Raw genomic sequence first — 8,653 nt, forward strand, 5'->3', positions numbered from 1 at the left:
GTGGTGCTCCAATCACCGTCGAATCGCCAGCTCACTGAAGCCACAGTACAGTGGGCTACTGCGGCTCGTCCCAGGAAGGCAGTTCCCTGGCGCCCGCCACCGAGAGGAGGAAAGACGTCGGAAAGAAGGATCCGGGACTTCCGCGCGCACGAAGTTAACGGGCCTTTGACTGCGTAGTATATGACTACTATCGCCCTCGCTGTACAACAGGCCACGCGGCCAGCACCGCGTATAGGGTCGTGGGGGAGACGGAGCGGGGATGCCTGACGCCGCAACCGTCTCCACCCCCGAAAACATAGCAGCAGCGCGGGACGGGGAGATTGAGGGCACCGGCAGGCCGGCCACGCGCGAGCCTCACACGGACGTCGCCGGGGCAGTCGCAAGGTCGGACCTTCTCGTGGCTTTGGTCAAGCGCGGACACGAATCGTCGGCTCTTTCTGCTTAATTGTTGGCTGGGAATGCATATGCCTGTATACAGAAGAGTGGTGTCGAAACTGACGAGAAGATAGACATTTGCGTAAAGAACGAATGCGTGGTAGAGCGTCGATTAGTCGAGCGCGTTCGTAGAGCGGTTATTATGCGTTTAATATATGTGAGTACAGTGTACAAAACGAGAAGTTCTACAGACGGGATCTCTTAGGTATTCTCATGCCCAAAGTGTAGCCCACATCTGTGCACGCAGACACACACCAAGGCGCCTCATAACCGTTGCCCCCCCCCCCCCCCCCCCTGCTTCAGTAGCATCGCTGTCTTTCTTCTTTGAAATTGAACCCGAGAAGGAAGCATAGTTATAAACACCACCACTGGACTGGCTATCAGTTTCGAGGGCTACTTCTTTACGTTTCAACACTCTAATGTGCTGGGACATTGAAATAAAAATGTATTCAATTCCGCATTTCTTCGAGTGGCATCAGATGAGGCGGACAAAGGGATTTATAATTACCTCTGCGTACACTTTAGCCGGACGATTCTGTACGATTGCTTAGCCGTCACTTGTAACTTTCGACCAGAACACTTTCACTATATTCAAATCCCTACTGGACCATTGCCGCATCGTTAGCAAAGACCATTCTGACGACGCAGCACGCTCCCGCAATCCCGCAATCCCACGTGTACTTTCTTCTAGAATGAGCTCGCGCGCCTACTTAAGCGACTTGCTCGCGCCATGAAAATGCAGCAATGAAATTTGATATCCTTGAGCAACCATTGCTTTCCTGCAATCGCCTCTTAGTTCAGTTATGAAGACGTCATACTATAGAGCAGGGCTGGAGCAGGGTGACAACGGTACTCGGAAAATATCAAGCATGTAGTGATTAGTGATGTAGTTTGCAATTCCTCGATTTGTGAATCTTAGTTTTTTCTGTACCAGATTATAGGGGTCTTGATAAGTAGTACGAAGCATGATTTTCCGTAGACTCTAAGCTGCTTCTTAAGATCCAATTTCACTCTGTACTTCGTCTCTATGAACTAAAATGCTAATACGAGGCTACTATCAAGACAGCTGTACGTTTCAATAATAGTACATTAGTTTCAGCATGATGGGTTGATGATGTATCTTTTTAACGCAGTCTCGGTAAGAATCAGCTCTACTTTATCCTGACATCGAGATATACTAGTCATGTAGATACCGGTATATTGTACGTAACGCTCGCTACCTTTCCCACCCGTTTGTCTCTCTCTCTCTCTCGACAACGGAACGAAGTAATAAAGTCATTATTTTAATAACGAATTGTTATTAACACGCAGTGAATTATTTATAATTTCGAACTTTCTCGCATGAAAATTCCTCAAGTAACACAAGTTACACGACGAGTTCTAGTCATTCCCGTGTCTTTCGCAGATCTTCAGATATAACCTTCTTCTTTTCTGAAGGATGCATACTACTCCCGGTACCCGGATAATATATCCACGCCTCTGCTTATTCAGGTTTGATAAGCTAAAGAAAGACGACCTCCAGCCCGCATAGATTTTCGCCTGCGAGTATCATCAGCGCCATCGGACGCTGCATTCCACTCTCGTAATGTCATTGACAGGAGAACTCTCCTCCCCTGGGCAATGGAAGTACGAAATGAGAGACGCAAAGTGATTCTCGCTTCCCCCTTGGGCTTTGGTTTGCTACGGGAGCAGCTGTCTGGCGGCGGACATATCCCACCGAAGGTCGACAGTGCAAGCGCGACCCATGCGTGCTTGCAGACCGCGACTGGCCGGGGCTCAGAGTTCAAGGTGATGCCCGAAACGGGGCCACATACATTGGGACGATCCTAATCACCGGACGGACTCTGCAAATGGATCTTCGGCTGGCTGAAATGAGCCGGCGAAAAGAAAGACACTTAACCCGAGGCTGTCCTTGGTCTCAGAATACCCGCACGTGGATAAGTACAACTTTGGAGAGGTGTTTGTGTGTGTTTTTTTTTACTTTTTCTTTTGTTTTTTCTTCAATTTTCTCCTAAACACATCTTTAGATCCATCTCTGAGGCAAGAAGCTGCCCAAGTAACAGTTTATGTTCAAGCGAGTAAGACTTGCAGAAAATCTCCCACTCCCCTCATGTGATCTGGCCGATTACGTAACGGAAAAGCTTGGCATGTACTGACAAACAACCAGCAACAGGTCATCTATAAGTTGACTTGACTAATGGTCAGTCAGGAACCCATTCTACAGCTGAGGATGAGTGCCTGTCTGCCTCAGTGGAAAGGGAGTATGAATAAATTTGATTGAAGATGAGTGATCATCAGCAGGTTTAGTAATGAATCGACGTGAGCATGAGCCAGCGTATAACTTAATAATGTCTGAATGAGTCTGAGTAAGTGTTACGCAAAATTTCTAAGGTATCTTTTGTATGCGTCGTGAAGCCCTCAGATCCAAGACGGACTTCGTGCGCCGATACCTCCTCTCCGCTTGTCGGCGTGCTGCACGCAGCCTCTCCAGTTCCATGTCCAAGTCTGTTCGCCTTGTTGACCTTGGAAGCGAGCAGATGGATGTTTTCAATGCCTCTGCGATTGCTTCTTCGATAGTGTGCGAGAGGCCTTCCCGACATGTGTCATCCATATCCTTCTGAAATTTTGACCAATCAACTGTACGCAAGGTAGTAGAGGAGCGTTGCTCAACTCCTCTAATCTTTATGTATGTTGGAATATGGTCGCTTCCATGTGTTTCTATGTCTGTAAACCATTGGACGCTCGAGGCAAAGCACCGTGAGCTCGATGCTGCGTTGGCGACCTGCCGGCGTTCTTCGTCACCAGGACCTGATGGCATCACGTATGCTGCCCTATGCCACCTTGGACATGACGCACGTGATGAGCTGCTCAACTACTACAATGAATCTTGGCAGAACGGCGCCGTTCCTAAACAATGGAAATCGAGCCGCTTGATCCCCATTCTGAAACCTGGAAAGTCTCCGCTTGAGCTCTCATCATATCGTCCGATTGCGCTTTCGAGCTGCGTCGGCAAAGTGATGGAAAGAATGATTCTTGCTCAATTGGAATGGTACCTAGAACGATTCAACATCTATCCGGACGCCATGACAGGTTTTCGTCGAGGTCGCACGTCCATCGACAACGTCATTGACATCGTAACATGGGTCCAAAATCAAAAAAGCCTCAAGCGCCTATCTGCGACACTTTTTCTGGATATAAAAGGAGCATACGACAACGTCGCCCATGAGGCCATACTAAACTCACTTGAGGCTGTTGGAGTTGGTGGCCGGATGTATCAATGGATTCGGGACTATTTGACTGAGAGGCGTTTTTTCTTACAGACCGAAGACGGCCGAACTTCAGACCATTCCATCTGCCGTGGTGTGCCGCAGGGTGGAGTGTTGAGCCCTATTTTGTTCAACCTCGTCCTGGTAGGACTAGCGGATTACCTACCGCAGACAGTACATGTCTCAATATACGCCGACGACATTTGCGTCTGGGCCTCTGCGGTGACTCGCCCTCAGCTAAGAGCCAGGCTTCAGCGGGCGGCAACCATGACGGCTTCTTATCTCCGAGAGCAAGGCCTCAGTGTGTCTAGTGAAAAGTGCGCATTACTTGGTTTTACGCGGAAACAAATGTCATCGTATCCAGTTACCATCAATGGTCAAGCTGTACTCTATGTTAAGACGCATCGCTTTCTGGGCGTCATCATTGACCGCAACCTCTCGTGGAGCCCTCACTTCGTCTATCTGAAGAAGAAGCTAGTCGCCATTGCTCAGGTCTTCCAATTTCTATGCGGGAAAAACTGGGGTACTCCAGTCCATTCTATGTTGCAGCTGTACAGGGCTTTGTTTCTCGGACTCCTTCGTTACAGCCTACCAGTATTGTCAAATGCATGCAAGACGAACTTTCGCGCCTTGGAGAGCATACAAGGTCAAGCCCTACGCACGTGTTTAGGGCTGCCTAGGTGCACCTCAACAGCAGCGACAATCGCCATCGCAGGAGACCATACAATCCAGACACATGTAGCTGTCGACTCTCTCAGAGCGCACATTCGCCATCTGTCAAGGATCCCCGACCATCATTTGGCCTCCCTACCAGCCGAGAGACCTCAAGCGACCTTTTCACGAGTTATTAGCGCTCATCATGAGTACATACCGGCATCATTTACACCGGCGGCGAAGCCTTCCTCTCCCCTGTGGTGCCTGCGACAGCCTGAAGTGAATTTTGCTATTCCTGGAATTACAAAAAAGTCCAATCATCCATCGCCGGCTCTGAAGCAACTTACGCTCATAATACTGCGCCAGACGTATCATGACCGCATACATATATATACCGATGGTTCCACCTCACCTACCAGCTCAACTGCCGCATTCGTCGTTCCAGCCAAGAACGTTACAGTTAAATTCAAATTGTCGCACACGATTACATCTACATCGGCAGAACTTGCAGCTCTCCATGCCGCTATGATGTACATCACCGAAGAGCCTACAGAGAAATGGGTCGTATTTTGTGACTCTAAGGCAGCCCTTCACAGCATCAAGTCCGCATTACGTCACAGAACTTACGAGCAAATGACATCTGAAATCAGGGAACTGCACCACCATGCTCTGGAAAGTGGACACCACATTATATTTCAGTGGATTCCTGCTCACTGTGGCATCGTCGGCAACAACCTAGCTGACAAGGCTGCCCGGTGTGCCCACGAAGATACCAAGACGCGTCCAACACCTTTGGCGAGGTCGGACGCTGCCAGAGAACTTCGCCAACTTGCGCGTAAGAACTCCCAAGATCTCTGGATTTCAAGTGGCTTCAATTGCAGATTACGTAAACTGGACCCCACGCTACGGCTACAACTGCCATCTAGCCTTCCCCGCGGCGAAGCAACCTTGTTGTGTCGCTTGTGGCTGGGAGTGGCGTTCACGAACGCATACTCCTACCGTATGGGAATGGCCGAGAGCCCGATGTGCGACTCCTGTGGGTGCGAGGAGACCATCGAGCACCTATTGTGTACCTGCCCTCGCTACGATGTCCAACGCCTCTCTCTGCGGGAAACTTTACGCAGACTGGACTCGAGAACTTTCACCGAGTCAAAGATACTCGGACCGTGGCCACACCCGTCACTGGCTCGAAAAGCGATTCGTGCACTAGTGCGGTACTTGAAGTGCACGGACTTAACAGACCGTTTATAGTGTCCTTGTGTATGGTGTCGCTCCCACACGTACTCAGTGCTTCCTCTCTCCCTTTCTTCCTCTTTCTATTCCCCTTTCCCCCACCCCCAGTGTAGGGTAGCAAACCGGATGCTGTTCTGGTTGACCTCCCTGCCTTTCCTACCCTTGTTTTCTCTCTCTTCTAAGGTATCCTTTAATGACGACGAAGACAAACTCTAAACATAATCACAAAGAATGACGGAGATGGCGATAGAGAAAGGCAACTACATCAATGTGAGCAAAGTGACTGCAAGAACATTGCGCGGTTTGCTTTGTTGCAAACGAAACCGATAATTACTGATGTGTGCGTCTTTTCCGTCTTTTCCGTCTTTTCCGTCTTGTCCGTCTTGTCCGCCTTGTCTTGTCTTGTCTTTTTAGTTGGTACAGTGTTTGCATCTTTACGTGGCACCGGCTATTCTGGCCATATCACATAAAGATGATCACAGAATAGGAACAAAAAGTCCATGGCAGGGTGGAAAAAGTTTTTTTAGAAAAAAATGACACATGGATTGTCTCATCAATTGTAAATATTTATTCGCATCAAAATTGTTGTATACAACCCAAAACCACACCTCACATATAACGTAAATATACCCTGAAGATAGAAAGAATGGATTACCCTATGCCCACACAAACATATGCAGTTTTCCTGCTAAAGACTTGATATTATCCCAAGCAGAGACGCCATGCAACACAAATGAATATACGCATTCACATTAAACTATCTAAAGCAATTGCACACAAAACTACATTGCGGCTAACATTATAAGTATCAAACCTGAAGATACTGAAGTTTATGAGCCCTCCTCCGTCGTTGTTATTGTGCTTTCTTACGAAAGTAATCCATCGCTTCTTTTTAAGACTAGGACAGAAAGACATGATAGCACGGGCGCTGTCATGTCTTCTTGTGTCCTCATCTTAAAAAGTAGGGCGGAATTGCTTTCGTAAGAAAGAAAAATAATGCATCCCCAACTAGTCCCGCGACGTGTTTTGTAAAGCGATTTCTCGTTGTTGTTTATCTATTGCGACTGAATGAAAAGCTTGCTTACCGAAGAACCCTCTATTCCAAACTCGTACCTAAACAACACTAAACGAGAAGAATATACATAGAACCGAAATTATCACGGTGGTTTTGCGTTAGAATGGCGCCTGGAACAATGCACATGGTAAGCAAAGAAAAGCTATGCGTGGTGCTTGCTGCGTCAATGACAGAATGCTATGTCCCTGAGTATAGAACCGTTTATTGACTGGTGAGTACAAGCATTTGACGCATACGTTTACGTTGGCACTGCGTTTGTCAAAAGTTTCGATGCCACAGCGTGAGTCCTAAGTTCTGTATTCAGGCCCTCCGTTACGGCACCTGTATGTCGCCAGGATCTTTGAAGCTTAAAATTGTGAGGAACGTTCTGCACCTCAACCTCAAAGGCTCTGGGTCAGCGACAGTTCAGTAAAGACTATTGCATGCCATCTGAATCCAGTTCTAAGTAGCGGCAGAGTGGCATCAAAACCATTGACAAAGACAGAACAATCAGTAATTGCCTCACGCGAAAGCTGAAACCGACCACCAAAGCTAATAGAACCCAAACATTCAGTTCTTGAAAGCAAAGCAAGATGCGCAATGATTTCCTTCGTCTCATTTCTCGCTTCCAAGCGCTACTAGTGAGATCGTCAAACACAGTTAGTTGTGCCACTGTTAACTATTTCTGCCGACTTTGAATCCATGATATGCTACTATATGAGACTTTACGTTATCCCTTAACTACATCATGTCATAATGCGAAGGAAACCCCGACGCAAACGTCGAAAGAAGGCGACGATGCTAAACACGACGTATACTACCGAGGTTATTTATGACTGAACTATGATTCCATGCAAAGTTTATGCTTTTTTTATGGATCCAGTCCTTAGAGGCAAAAAGTTCCACTCACGAACCAGTGGCCCAATGTATATATGTAAGAGAGCTGACGACGGTACAATGTGGGCACATGTTTCAGTGCTTTTTAAATGACGATAAAAACGATACCACTACCAGCCACGTCTACCCAGCTACCTTTCGTCAAGCTCTTCAACAACAAAAAAATTATTCAAAATTCACCGTGTGAAATATAACTATAGAACCCACTATGTTCGCTCGTCCGATGTCTTACGACCAAACGCCGAGTTTCTTAAATACTTTTTTTATTTGAACAGCTTGACTAATGTTAGCTGAGACACCGTATATATCCTACTGTGCAAATTACCCACGCGAAAGCTTTTGATTGCAATGATATCCATAGTTATCTGCATGCGATCTCCTGCTTAGAGTAGCATGTGTTTTCAAGATACGACAACGTCAGATTTTAAAATTTCTCAGCGGCGGCACCTCAGTACGAAATCCATGTTTTACTGCTGGGTCTCCCGATAGTATCTTCTGCGGAACTACTAAAAGTCAATCATCCCGCGGACAAGATCCCAGCTACTCCGTATCTCAGTTCGAACAGCGCAAGTAACACGACGAAGCCTCGCATTCAGGAAAGTTTCCAGTCTGAGCTCTCAAGAGAGCTCGTACGTGTATATTTCTGCCGAAACTGAGAAACCGAACTCTACGTTGCATATAGATAACTTACTTTAACAGGTGCAACAGTGAGATTCGAGCTATTTTAAAGGCACTCCACACTGTAAAATAATTTACACCCTTAAATACTAAAAAGAAGTAAACCTGTCTATAACTCGCACCCTTACACCTTTTTTGGTTGTAAGGATGTGAGTTATAAAGAGATATACACCCTTACTCAATTAAAGGGTGTAAATTAGTTTATGGTGTGTACTCTAGTTGGAGCATGCACCAATTGCACGAGGTTTGCTGGCCATCGTATTCGTACTTGTATGGCCTAGCCCCACTGTTTTTGATACGCTAAGAACTCTCACGCATAGGTAACAACGATCGAGCTCGTGTTCTTGGCTATTTACGGGAACACTTCCTGACGACTATACATGCTCTTAAAAAGTGTGCGCATAAGATAAGCGCTAAGCATGGCCTTAATATGTGC

The sequence above is a fragment of the Dermacentor andersoni genome, chromosome 6 (assembly GCF_023375885.2).
Source record: "Dermacentor andersoni chromosome 6, qqDerAnde1_hic_scaffold, whole genome shotgun sequence".
In the NCBI taxonomy this organism is placed as follows: domain Eukaryota; kingdom Metazoa; phylum Arthropoda; class Arachnida; order Ixodida; family Ixodidae; genus Dermacentor; species Dermacentor andersoni.